Here is a 14,613-nt window from a genome sequence, read left to right on the forward strand (position 1 = left end):
GAGATCCTGAAATGAAATTCAAAATACTCTTTCAAAAAAAATTCATGTATTGCCTTTACTACAATATAAAGAAAAACTAGGTCAGGTACAGTAGCTCACATCTGTAATCTCAGTACTGCAAGAGGATCACTTGAGTCCAGGAGTTCCTGGCCAGCCTGGGCAACATAGCGACACCCTGGCTCTACAAAAAAAGTTGAAAAGTTAGCCAGGCATGCTGGCGCACACCTGTCGTCCCAGCTACTTGGGAGGCTGAGGTGGGAGGATCACCTGAGCCCAGGAGGTAGAGGCTGTAATAAGCTGTAATGGTGCCACTGCACTCCAGTCTGGACCTGTTTCTAGTAAGACTCTGTCCCCCCACCAAAAAAAAAAAAAAAAAAAAAATTTAATAAGATAATGTACATTTCCAGTGTAAATACTTGGGTCTTATGAGTCTGGGAGACATCATGAACAGATGCATGCATCTACACATGGGCTCTCTGAGAATGTGACCACTGCAAATTCAGGCTGTTAGAGGAGGACCTCGTGTGGTCTTGCCTTCCAGGAGGTGATTTTCCAAAACGATAGACAACTCTTGATAACGCTATGATGAAACCGCCGTAAAATCTTCCCTGATCAACAGGGTAGTTACATTTTCAGAGAAGTCAGAGGATGCCAGAACATGCAAAACATATTTTGTATTTCTATGTAAAATAGCTTTAGGCTCTAAAAGAAGGTTCCACATACATGATGGTACAGTGGAACATCTGAAAATTGTGTGTGACAGTTTGCTATTATATGGTATATTTCTAGTTTTCCTTAACCACTAAATGCCACTAAAGCCACAAAAATGTTTTAATTGCAGATTAGTGGATTTTGAATTGGTCCTATCAAGAGCCACTGTTGTGTTCTATAGCCCTTTCCCACCTAAGTCCCAAGCTAAAGACAGTGAATTGTGGTAGCATTTCAGAAATTCCATCTCCACTAGCTGCTGGGTCATGACGTGTGTCTCACTCCTGCAAGTGCTGGCTTAGGGGCCTTTAACACCTCTGAGCCAAGACTCTGGCATGGAGCCCTTTGCCCATCCTAGGAGTCTGAGTCTCAACCCGTGATTATATTCTTGCTTGTAGACCTTCTCCCCTGATGAGATCAACCCTTTCTCTAGGGACTCCTGGAGTTTGGCCACTGATGCCTGCTTGACTACTATTTTTGGGTCCTGTGGGGACCTCTGCTGTGTTGTTCCACCCACTCAGAAGGGCTTTTTGAATGGCTTCATCAGTTCAGAACATGCCCAGGCTTGAGATTTTGTTTCTTGGCCTTCTGCCTAGTGACTCCTTTATGTCAACTCAGGGCTTGGCATCTTGGCTGCAGCAGCAGTAGAAAGTCATCTTGGGCCCAGCACCAGTGACCTTCCTCAGGAGTCAGCTCTGCACTTTAACTAACAAGCCACAATTCCTGCAGACTGTGAAGGCCATGTGCAAGGTAAGCATGTTGACAGGGCTGGATGCACAGTACCTGGCAGAGAAAGCTTTCAGTACATGTGAACTATAACTACCGTACAGTTCCTTTATTATACTGGTGTTTGTTTGTTTGTGACAGGGTCTGATTCTTTCACCCAGGCTGGAATGCAGTGCCACAATCACGGCTCATTGTAGCCTTGACCTCCCGGACCCAAGCAGTCCTCCCACCTCAGCTTCTCAAGTAGTTGGGACTACAGATGCGTGCCACTATACCCGGCTAATTTAAAAGATGTTTTTTGTAAAGACAGGGTCTCCCTTTGTTACCCAGGCTGGTCTGGATCTTCTGGGCTCAAACAGTCCTCCTACCTTGGCCTCTCAAAGTGCTGGGATTACAGGTGTGAGCCACTGTACTTGGCTATAGTTGGCTTTTTTAACTTGAGGACCTTGGGCCCTGGTGTTCATGGATGGGCTTCAAAGGGTCATAAAACTCCATGAAATTGTGTGGAAATGTTGTAGGCATATGTAGTTTTCCTGGAAGAGGGTTCACAACTTTCATCAGGTACTCAGGATAGGTCATGAGGGACTTCTGTTTTTAGCAATTGCAAACTCAGAAATCAAGTGACACCTCCTCCTGAGGATGAGAAAACTCAGACTAAATATGAAAAATATGCTTCAGAGCTTGAAAAAGCTCACGATATAGTAAATATGTTCTCAGTCAGAGTCCAGGAAAGGGTAGAGGCCACAGGAGGTGAGCCTATGGTTTAGGACTAGGGGTGTCTGCCAGTTCTAAAGGAGACGATTAAGCAGCAAGGTGCTTTTGGAGCATCGCAGGACTAGGAGGGCAGAAATTAGAGTCTGTGGTCTGCCAACCGAGCACATCCTGGTGAACCTTTTACTTGAGGTTGGGATCTTGAAGGGAAGCACCTGAAGAGTAAATGTGAACCAAAGCAGACAGGCCCTCAGAGAGTTTGCCGTTTACCCTCAGATCATCTCAGTCACTGACCCTGGATTAGGGTAATCCTGGATTGCTAGTACTTCAGGTCTGACAGAAGCCTCTTTGGAGGAAGACAATATTATCTTGGTGTCTCAAATTATTTCTGCCAGCAGTTTTGCAAGTGTAGTGTTGTGTCTGGTGTAGATAAAAATAACTAGGTACACAAAGAGCCAGGATAACAAAATTGAATCAGTAGAAATAGCAGACAATAAAACAGACACATAGGGGCTCCAGATATTAGCATTAAGACTCAGACTTTAAAATAGTTATTCTAAATCAATCAGTGTAATCCACCATATTAAAGAAGAAAAAGCATGTGATTATATCAGTTGATGCAGGAAAAATGCATTTAATAAGATCCAATACCTATTCATGATAAAAAAAAAAAATCTCCCAACAAATTAAGAATAGTGGGGAATTACCTCAACTTGATAAAGGGCATCTCCCAAACACCTAGAGTGAACATCATACTTAATAGTGAAAGATTGACTACTTCCCCCCTAAGACCAGAAACAAGGCAAGGAGATTTGTTCTTATAACACTGGAAGTTCAAGACACTGTTATCAGTCAAGAAAAAGAAATAAAAGGCCTGCATATTGTAAAGGAAGAAAAATCACTGGTATTTGCAAATGATATAATCGTTTACATAGAATATCTTAATCTACCAAAAACCAAAAGAAATCAATTCTTAGAATTGATAAATGAGGTCAGCAGAGCTGCAGGATACAAGATCAACACACAACAGTCAACTGCATCTCCGTATACTATCAATGAACATTTGAAAACCAAAACTAAAAACACAATATATTTTAGAGTCACTCCAAAGAAAATAAAATACTTAGGTATATACATAACAAAATGGGATCTGTATAATGAAAGTTACAAAGTGCTGATGAAATAAATGCTTGAAGATTGAAATAAATGGAGAGATATTTAGTGATGATGCATTGAAAGACTCGGTAAAGATGTCAGTTCTTCTCAAATTGATCTATAACTTTAAAGCATTTCCTATCAAAATTCTAGCAAGGCTTTTTATATTCATAGACAGACTTATTCTAGAATTTATAGGGAAAGGCACAAGCCCTAGAATAGCTATAACAATTTTGACAAGAAAATAGTGGGAGAAATCACTATTTAATACTGTCTTTACTATGATAGCTGCAATAATTAGATCCTGTGATATTGATAGAGGCGTGGACACATAGATGAATGGAACAGAACAGAGAACCTGGAAATAGACCCACACAAATATGTTCAACTGGTTTTTGACAAAGGTACGGAAGCAATTCAATGGAGAAATTTCAACAAATGGTGCTTTTGCAATTGGACATCAACCTAAACCTCACAACTTATACAAAAATTAACTCAAATGGATCAGGGACTTAAATGTAAAATGTAAAACTATAAAACTTTTCAAAAAAAAAAAAAAAAAAAAAAAAACCAGAAAATCTTTAGGCTCTAGAACTAGGCATAGTTGGGTTTTTTTTTTTTTGTTTTTTTTTTTTGAGACAGAGTCTCGCTCTGTTGCCAGGCTGGAGTGCAGTGGCGCCATCTTGGCTCACTGCAACCTCTGCCTCCCGGGTTCAAGTGATTCTCTTGCCTCAGCCTCCCAAGTAGCTGGGACTGCAGGCACGTGCCACCACACCAAGCTAATTCTTGTATTTTTAGTAGAGACGGGGTTTCACCATGTTGGCCAGGCTGGTCTCCATCTCCTGACCTCGTGATCTGTCTGCCTCGACCTCCCAAAGTGCTGGGATTACAGGCGTGAGCCACCAAGCCTGGCCAAACTAGGCATAGTTTCTATACTTGCTACCCCAAGCATAATATGTAAAAAGAAAAATCAACTGTGTTAGGACCTCATCAAAACTAAAACCTTGTGTTCTGTGAAAGACCATGTGAAGGACAATGGCAGACTGGGAGGAGATATTTGCAAACCACAAATAACAAAGGACTAGTATCTAGATACCAAGAAATCTCAAAACTCAATGGTAAAAAACAACCCAGTTAGAAAATCGGCAAACACTATTTCACCAAAAAGGTGAAATAAGTTCATGAGCAAAAAAAAAAAAAAGGCAAATAAACACATGACAAGATATTTGACATCATTAGCCGTTGGGGAAGTGAAAATATAAAACCACAGTGGGCTATCACTACGCACCTATCAAATGGCTAAAATAAAAGCCAGCGAGAACTTAAAATGCTGGTAAAGATGTGGAGGAGCTGCGTTACTCAAGCATTTTTGGTAGGAACATGGCTGTGGATAGTTTTGTACCCAAGGCAAGTGCTCTCCTGCGTCTTCGCAGTGCCAGCCTTGACAGGCTGCTTGTTGACTTCTTACAGAAGTAATGGAAGCCAGGAGACAGTGTAATGATATCTTCAAATTCATGGGGGTGGAGGAATCCGTTAAAAATGAGACATTTTAAGCCAGGCGCAGTGGCTCACGCCTGTAATTCCAGCACTTTGGGAGGCTGAGGCGGGTCGATCGTGAGGTCAGGAGATCGAGACCATCCTGGCTAACATGATGAAACCCCATCTCTACTAAAAATACAAAAAATTAGCCAGGCAAGGTGGCGGGCGCCTTTAGTCCCAGCTACTGGGGAGGCTGAGGCAGGAGAATGGCGTGAACCCCGGGGGGCGGAGCCTGCAGTGAGCCGAGATCGCGCCACTGCACTCCAGCCTGGGCGACAGCGAGACTCCATCTCAAAAAAAAAAAAAAAAAAAAAAAGAGAGACATTTTAAGTAAACAAAAAGTAGGAGAATTTGTCACCAGCAGAGCTCCACAAAGGGAGTACTAAGACTGTTCTTCAAGCAGAAGGAAAATGACCAAAGTAATCCTCCATCTCCAAAAATATACGAAATCTAATTAATCTAGTTTCCATGCTCTGCCTGGCCCAGTGAGTTTTGGCCCTGGCTGCACATCAGAATTACCAATGGAATTAAAAAAAAAAACAACCCTCTATATCCTTCTTCAGTTGGTTTGGTGTATGGCTCAGGGTCACTAATGGTACTGGTGTGCAGCCTTGGAAGTAACAGGGTGGACTCAGAAGGAGAGAAGAAAGTGGTGTCATGGCTTAAATGGAACACACTGTCCTCCTGGTTTCTGGGCCTCACCTTTATGCCTAGTATGTCTTCCTGTGGCAGCATTTGTTCTGGCTAGGCTGAAATGACCCTCCGCAGCTCTGGCTTCTCCCTCTTTTGCTCCGGTCAGCACCAAATCCTGTCCATCACACCGGTGTGGTATCTCACGCTTTTATCCTTTTCTCTTCATTGCCATTGCCACCCTTGCAATTTGGGCACCTTTTACATTTTGACTGTGATAGCTGGTCAGTGGCAAAAACCACAGTTACTTTTGCACCAACTTATAGAATCTCAGCTTCCAATGTCATCTTCCTCTTTCAGTTTGTCTTGCACAGTCTTACCAACCCAGTCTTTGTAAAGCATAACTCATGCTACTGCCCTATTTAGAGACATTTTTAGTGCTCCCCTCCCCAATGTTCACAAAATAATCTCAAATTTAATACTTTTGAAAACAAAATCAAGTTGTTTTCCTATTGAATACCCTTTGATCACACCCACGGCTCCTGTTACCACAGCATACAGGATGCAACATGATTGGAGGCCTGTTTCGTCTCCACCCTCATCTCGTAGCACTCCTCCTTCTGCTCACCATGGCCCAGCTAGAGTCTGGGTTTTTCCTTGCCTTTGGGCTGAACTTGCCGATTACTCCGCAAGCTGTTTGCATGCTCTTTTCTTACCTTTCAGGTCTTGATCCCATGCTTAGTCTTTGGAGTAGCGCCCCCTTGCTTATCTAAAGTGAATCGTATCCATTTCTAATCTAATCAGCATGCTCTTCATTTCTTTTATTGTTGATCATCTTCATCTTGTTGACTTCTGTATGTGTTCGTTGCCTCTTCCCTTTTCCCTCACTGGAATGTAAACCCCTTGAAAGCAGCGGCCTCAACTCTTGTTGGCTGCTACATCTCCAAAGCCAGGTACATAGGAGGTGCTCAATAAATATCCCCTAATCTATTTTGAATATAGATACACTATAGTAAACATTTCATAACAAAGCAACTTTCTAACAAGAGAATCTTGTTTGTTCAGTGATTTGGACAATATAGTACTATGTAGTTGGTTATTGAAATTCTGCCTGTTCCCATTCTTACATGTAACGTTTGGATGAATGAAGGGCAGGAAATGTGGTAGGAAATTAAACCATATAGGAAAAAACCGATGTCTAGGTTGGACAAACAAGCTGGAAATAGAATTCTGTCATTTCTGCAAGATCCAAGAGTCTCTACCTTGACTATACCCTTATGTCTCTGAAATTTCTATAATCTTTTTCTGTTGCTTCAATAATAATAATTTTAAAAATTTGATAGTCAAATTACAGGTACTGTTTTTATTTTTTATTTATTTATTTTTTTTACCTTCCTCCCTGCTGAGTCTCATTTCTTTTTTTTTTTTTTTTTATACTTTAGGTTTTAGGGTACATGTGCACAATGTGCAGGTTTGTTACATATGTATCCATGTGCCATGTTGGTTTGCTGCACCCATTAACTCGTCATTTAGCATTAGGTATATCTCCTAATGCTGTCCCTCCCCCCTCCCCACACCCCACAACAGTCCCCGGAGTGTGATGTTCCCCTTCCTGTGTCCGTGAGTTCTCATTGTTCAATTCCCACCTATGAGTGAGAACATGCGGTGTTTGGTTTTTTGTCCTTGCGATAGTTGACTGAGAATGACGTTTTCCAGTTTCATCCATGTCCCTACAAAGGACATGAACTCCTCATTTTTTATGGCTGCATAGTATTCCATGGTGTGTATATGCCACATTTTCTTAATCCAGTCTATCGTTGTTGGACATTTGGGTTGGTTCCAAGCCTTTGCTATTGTGAATAGTGCCGCAATAAACATACGTGTGCATGTGTCTTTATAGCAGCACGATTTATAGTCCTTTGGGTATATACCCAGTAATGGGATGGCTGGGTCAAATGGTATTTCTAGTTCTAGATCCCTGAGGAATCGCCACACTGACTTCCACAATGGTTGAACAAGTTTACAGTCCCACCAACAGTGTCAAAGTGTTCCTATTTCTCCACATCCTCTCCAGCACCTGTTGTTTCCTGACTTTTTAATGATGGCCATTCTAACTGGTGTGAGATGGTATCTCATTGTGGTTTTGATTTGCATTTCTCTGATGGCCAGTGATGATGAGCATTTTGTCATGTGTTTTTTGGCTGCATAAATGTCTTCTTTTGAGAAGTGTCTGTTCATGTCCTTTGCCCACTTTTTGATGGGGTTGTTTGTTTTTTTCTTGTAAATTTGTTTGAGTTCATTGTAGATTCTAGATATTAGCCCCTTGTCAGATGAGTAGGTTGCAAAAATTTTCTCCCATTCCATAGGTTGCCTGTTCACTCTGATGGTAGTTTCTTTTGCTGTGCAGAAGCTCTTTAGTTTAATTAGATCCCATTTGTCAATTTTGGCTTTTGTTGCCATTGCTTTTGGTGTTTTAGACATGAAGTCCTTGCCCATGCCTATGTCCTGAATGGTATTGCCTAGGTTTTCTTGTAGGGTTTTTATGGTTTTAGGTGTAACATTTGAGTCTTTAATCCATCTTGAATTAATTTTTGTATAAGGTGTAAGGAAGGGATCCAGTTTCCGCTTTCTACATATGGCTAGCCAGTTTTCCCAGCACCATTTATTTAATAGGGAAGGTACTGTTTTTAAAGGGACATTTCTAGAGAGGTTATATTTAATAACGTGTTTGAATGGTGTTCTATAGTTTGTTCATTCGTAATTGTGTTGAACAACTCCCTGTGAAAAATGTTATATCCTCACTTTGAAAATGAGAAAAACGAGGCCCTAAATGTTAAGAAACATTTAAAAAGCTATTTTAAGTTGGGAAACTGGGACTGAGGTCTTTGAATGTCTAATCCAGTTTCTGTGTCACTACTGGGTTTCCCATCCCTGGGGCGTCAAGTTTCAACTGAAAGTACCTGTGGCAGGAACTGGAGATGTAACAGACTTGCTTGTCTCTCAAATCTGGGAATAAGTGAAGGTGACTACTACCAGGTCATCTTCACATAGCAACACGATGTCTACCTGGTGATGTCCTTGGTCGTTGTCCCTGCTCCTCCTGTCGTTGGTCCCAGCAGATGTAGTTGTCCAGCTTGACGTGGCTGAAGCACCGTGGGAATTGATTTTAGATTTCACATCCAAGGTGTTCCTCCCATTGTTCCCTCCATCTTCATTCTTAAAAAGGAAATCAGTCTCATCAAAAGTATTATTGCGTTCAGAACAACTCACATTTCCTACTCATAAAAATTGTTTTGGCCTTAAGAGAGATATGTCCTAACATTCCCTCCTCTTGCTGCCTTATGGAAAATGGATCTCGTGGGAGGAAGCAAGAATAAAATGAGAGAAATGAGACTGGAGGCTGTGACAGCATGCAGGTGAGAGATCATGGTGGCTGGGATCAGGGTGAAAGCAGTGTCCTGGAGAGAAGCAGACCTATCCAGAGTGTAGCTGAGCTGTAATTGGCAGGACTTGCAGATGGACCTGGGTATGGAGGATGAGAGAGAGGATTTGAAGGATGAGTCGAAGGTAACATCTAAAATGTTGACTGGCGCAACCATGTGGTTGGTAGAATCATGTTCTTGGGTGGCAAAGATGAAAAAGGGGCTTGGGGATGGCTGGGATAAGAGTCTTAGTTGTGTTAAATTTGAGATACCAATTGCACAGTTGCAGATGTCAGGCAAGCTAGTTGCATGTATGATCTGGAGCATAGGAGAGATGGCAGGGCTGGAGCTAGAATTTTGGAAGGTTTGGTCACCCTATTGAAGTAGGGTGGTGGCCAGGTGTGGTGGCTCATGCCTGTAATCTCAGCACTTTGGGAGGCAAGAGGATTGCTTGAGCTGAGGAAGTCTTGGCTGCAGTGAACCAAGATCACACCACTGCACTCCGTCCTGGGAAACAGAGTGAGACCCTGTCTCAAAAAAAAAAAAAAAAGGAAGTAGGATGGTGGCTGGGGCTGGGCTGGGCCTTGTGAGGTTTGAACCCCACCCTGGGCCATAGGAGGGAGTACTCAGGCTTTCTTAGTCTTCTGTTGACCTGCCCAGATGCGAGGCCGAAGGGGAAGTTGGCGTGGAGTTCAGTCCTTTATGACAGAAGACCCCAGCATAGAAATGGCATCCAAAATCATGGGACTATACAAAATTTCATGGACTTGAAAGCCACTGTCCTGACACCTCAAGACTGGAGTCCAGTCCCTTCATGACAGAAGACCTCAGCATAGAAATGGCATCCAAAATCCCGGGACTATACAAAATCTCTTGGGATGCAACCTTTGTGACAGAAGACCCCAGCATAGAAACGGCATCCAAAACCATGGGACTATACAAAATTTCCTGGAGTCCAGCGCTTCATGACAGAAGACCTCAGCATAGAGATGGCATCTAAAATCACAGGACTGTACAAAATCTCCTGGGGATCACTTGAACTCCCAGGTCTCCAGTGTCTAAAAATGGGGTTGAAGAGAAAGTACCAGCTAAGTTAGACTAGATGAAAAGAAAAATGTATAGCATGTGGTGTACCAGCAGCAGAAGCCAGGGCCACCCTGCTTACCTGCTCTGGTCTCACCCACACGGTGCCAGGGTAGGCAGTGCGTCTGCATCCTGGAGGTGTACAGGTGCAGCCCTGGGGAAGAGGCAGCCCAGGGCACCGCTGAGTGGACAAGCAAGAGGGTGCAGGGGTGGATCCCACGGTTTGCAGCATGGAGTTCTGACTGGTGAACTGGTAGGGATAGAAGCTAGATTAGAGAAGCCTGAAGAATGAATGTGAGTTGCAGAAGCAAAGAAGGAAAGTTTAGACAGCTTTCTCAGGAAATTGTGCTAAATGCAGAGCACAGAGATGAGGAGTAATTAGAAGGAGGGAGAGGTAGGATCAAGAAGAACTTTTTTCTTTTTAATCTAGGTAGCTCTTCTAGCATGTTTGTAATTGACACGAGAAATCCAGCAGTGACGCGGGTCACTGCTGCGGAGGGTCCTGGTGAGGTAGGAGTGGAGGTGATCAGGGCCCAAGTGGACAGCTGCACTTTATAGGAGCAGAGACACTCCATCCATCCGAATAGGAGGGAAGACAGGACATGGGGGTGTGCATGTGCAGGTGAGCTTGTAAATTGGTTAAATTGGTTGGTGGTGAGATGAGTGAGTTTCTTGCTAATTGCTGTTTTCTCAACTACATATGAGATGAGCTCCTCACCAGAACTTTTGGGGAAGGAGTGGTGGTGTGATGAGAGAGGAAGCAGGAAATAATTACTCAGGAAGTGGCCAAGCAAAATGACCAAGGATGCATAAGAAGATTGCGAGGCACTGCTGAGCCCCTTCGAGGGTTGTGGTCAGAAATCCAAGCCAACGCAGTCAGCTCAGTTGTCTGATATTCTCCAGCAGTGTTCAGCTGTGTGGGCACCGGGAAGAAAAGCTGCAGCGTGGATTCACAAGGGCCAGGGTTTTACACAGCAAGTACCACTGGACTTTAGAAAAGGGGGCAAGCCAGGGAGATGAGGATGTTTTCAAAGGGATGATTATTTAAGCCTGGCAGAATATTTATCAAATGCATGATCTGATCCCAGTAAATGTATTTAGCAAAGCACACATTTCCAGGTCTATGTATCTACATATTTCTACATACATTCTTATAGATACGGCTTAATGCCATGGTTTCATTCAGGCTTATTTTCTAAAGCCTTTTGGTTTTGGTTTTTGGGAAGCCTACTCTATATCCCCCCCCTGGAAATAATGAGCGAGCAAGCAAGAGGTTCTGTAAGCAAAAGTAAAAGCTGCAGACTTTGTTATGGTTGGACCTGCGTGTGGAAATTCTGTGAATTGTGTTCTGTCAGCATCCTGCTCGCGGAATAGGCTATGTAAACAACGGGCGCTGGGAGGGTCTGTGAATGAGCAGCCTTCCTTCCCACTCACAGACTTAACCACTGCAATTCTCCAGGTTTCTGAGTGTTTATTTCATAGTAAAAAGGGCTCTAAAAATACCAGGGCAGTTAGGTTTTTATTGTAGATCATTTTACTTAAACTGCAATGGGACATATAAATTTTAAAAAGGAAAAAAAAACATTGAAGGCAGGATTTTGAAGCAAAAGCTACAGAAACGTGTCTGCAGTAATTTGGCTGTGGATGTAAAACTGCAAAAGGGATGGGAATAAATTTGTTCCATTTTTTTTAAGTTAGAGCAATTGGCATATTTAATTGATATTCACAGTATTTGAATAGCATCCCAGAATGCACAAATAATATGCTATCATGAGAAAATTACATATACTGAGATTTAAATGAAAGGAAATTCTTTTTTGAACTTAAAATATCATTTGTAACTTATTTGTAATTTTTTTTATTAAAAATCATAGGGCGCATCATACTGTAAGTTTGAGTATGCAGAGTGAAATGAGAAAAGGATTCAGGTAGATTAGGCTTAAGGACAGGAGGCAAAGGCCCAAGAGTCAGTCCAGGGAGGGATTATAAATGGCGGGGTTTGGGAGAGTGGACATAAAAATACAAGAGAACGGGAAACTGCAGGAAGTAATAGTTAGTGGGAAACAGAGAAGTTACTGAGAAAACAGACACAAACACTGACCTGTTTCAGACTGCCATGTGACCACCACTGAAGGATGATAAGGTTTACTGAGTAGGAAGATTTGAAATTATGGACAGGAGCAATATGTACCAAGGAAAGCAAATATTTTGCTTTTCACTGGATGGAAATTTCTCCCTTCTAGGAACTCCTGACCTCCTTTATGGGACCAAGCAGTGTGAGTTGTAGGCTTATGGTTCCTTCTGACTTCTTGTGTCTCCTCCCTAGGGTCAATGATGGTGCTGGGGTGTGATGTTTTCAGTATGAAGTTGTTCTTGGAGGCAGTGGCAAGAGCCAGTGGGAGCTTTTCCTGGAGCAGGCTGCATTAACCCACGCGCTGTGTGCCTCCTGAAGCTGTGGCAGTAGTGGCGTGACACCTGCCTTCCTGGGAGCCTGGGAAGAACCCCAGGAAGAGACAGTGAAGATCGCATCTCTCGTGGGAGATAGAAAAGAGTTCAGTTCAGTATTGGCAGTGATAAATGCTTGCTGTGTAGGCAAACGGAATGATGAAACAGAAGACATTAAAGACCTCTTTCTTCCCCTAATGAGGATAGGTTCTAGACATTTGGCCCATGTCAGAGAAACAGCCCTGGCGCTGAACCATGGAAACTAACATTTATTTCGCACCTACTATGAGCCAGATCTCTAGCCGGGCGATTTACACGCACGGTTTCTTTCAGTCCTTCTCAACTTGAGAGGTATTATTTTCTCCATTTCAAAATGAAGACACTGATGTGTAGTGACAGTAAGTGATTTTCTTCACTGAGAAGCAGAACTACTTGTTGAACCTAAATGGGTCTGACTCCAAGTCTTGAGACGTTTCCATCCTGAAAGCATTCTACGCCAGGTCCTCAAGTAATCTCACCACACACGGTGGTCTAGGGCGTGTCTGCACCCTGTTGTTGGAGATTTTGAACCAGAGGAAGGGGTCACTCCAGCAGAGGTGGGGAGGTCACAGGATGACCTGGGCTTCCCCCTGTGCTGTCCTCTCCTGGTTCTTTCCCTAGTGCACAGGAGATAAAGACACACGGCATTTGAGCTTGAGTCAGGTCTGTGGCTGGTGAGCCCCAGACTTTACAGTGCAGTGGAGAGGGGTGTTTGTCCTGTTGGAGAAGCAGATTCTAGAGCCCCACCCCCAGAGGTTTGGATTCAGTGGGCTGGGTGGGACCAAGGTGGTCTGCAGGATAATTCAGATTGAGGTCTCTGCACATCACATCCTGAGAAACGCTGACTTAGGCCCTCCGGTTTTCAGTCTTGGCTCCTCCTGGGCCTCTGCATACATTCGTGGCAGACCCAGAGATGATATGGTCACGTGAGTATATGCAGGAGCAGGCATTGGAGACGAGCCAGAGGGCAGGAGGTGGGCCTTGGCCGTGACCGTGAAGAGGGAGAAGGGAGAAGGTTAGAGGTATCCAGAACCCAGGAACTGGGGTTACGCAGCTCTCAGATTATATTCCATGCTCATCCGAACTGCGACTTCAGATACAGCAGCATCAAATGGGAGACGTGCTGGGAGCGCGTAATGCTCGCTGCTTCCCATGCACGTGCCTCACTCACTTCTGTGAACTTCCTCAAAGTCAGTTTTATCATCTACATTTTATGGAATTGGAAACTGAGGAGACCCAACACTGTTTTTGAAAATTATCCTAAGGCCGGGCACGGTGGCTCGCGCCTGTAATCGCAGCACTTTGTGAGGTCAAGGCACTTGAGGTAAGGAGTTTGAGACCAGCCAGGCCAATATGGTGAAACCCTGTCTCTACTAAAAATACAAAAATTAGCCAGGCGTGGTGGCACATGCCTGCAATTCCAGCTACTCGAGAGGCTAAGGCAGGAGAATCGCTCAAACCTGGGAGGCGGAGGTTGCAGTGACTGCACTCCAGCCTGGGCCACAGAGTGAGACTCTGCTCAGAAAAATAATAATAGTAATAATAACAATATAAAAATAAATAAAATTACCCTAAGGTCACTAGCTAGGACTCAGAGTCTGTTTAACTTTAAAGCTCCATGAACCTTCTTTCCTTTATTATTTTAATTACACAATTAATACATCAATACAGTTTCTAAAAAAAAAAATATCCAGCAGTCCAAGCACAGCAGTCTCCCCCTAACCTCAAAAGCCTCCTCAGAAGTAACCTGATATCAGTGGGCTGTGCAGATTCTTGTAGTCTTCTTTGCCTTTATATATGGAAATAACTTTTACGTTTGTTTTCACATAAATGTAATTATGCTGACTGTATTATATGACTTGCTTTCTTCACATGATAGTTACTCCAGAGTGTTTCTGTATTAGCCACACAAATCTCCTTTATATTGGTAATATTCATCTTTATCCCAGAGACAAGATGAATGTTCAAAAACTGTAATCCAAACTCAGTTCTAAAAATGGATGTGTGTTTAAACAAGAGCTGCTCAGCTGAGGCGGTTTTGCTGCCGAGGGGATCTGAGCAATGTCTGGGGACATGTATGGTTGTCACAACTTGTGAGGGGGCTCCTGGCATTGAGGGGGTAGAAGGCAGGAATGTACAGGTCAGGCCCCCTGCA

The 14,613-nt window shown here is 43.3% G+C and overlaps 1 protein-coding gene and 1 long non-coding RNA gene across 11 annotated transcripts in view; one reads left to right on the forward strand and one right to left on the reverse strand.

Moving 5' to 3' along the window:
• Positions 1 to 14,613, forward strand: part of FANCC (FA complementation group C) — a 226,300-nt gene that overhangs the window by 119,032 nt on the left and 92,655 nt on the right. The gene's annotated exons all lie outside the window — the stretch shown is intronic.
• Positions 5,083 to 10,207, reverse strand: LOC134736192 (uncharacterized). Its single transcript, XR_010120019.1, has 2 exons — positions 10,057 to 10,207; positions 5,083 to 8,685 (listed from the first exon to the last, which is right to left on the reverse strand). It is a non-coding gene; the product is annotated as an uncharacterized lncRNA (long non-coding RNA).

Source organism: Symphalangus syndactylus, chromosome 3, assembly GCF_028878055.3.
Source record: "Symphalangus syndactylus isolate Jambi chromosome 3, NHGRI_mSymSyn1-v2.1_pri, whole genome shotgun sequence".
Classification (NCBI taxonomy): Eukaryota; Metazoa; Chordata; class Mammalia; order Primates; family Hylobatidae; genus Symphalangus; species Symphalangus syndactylus.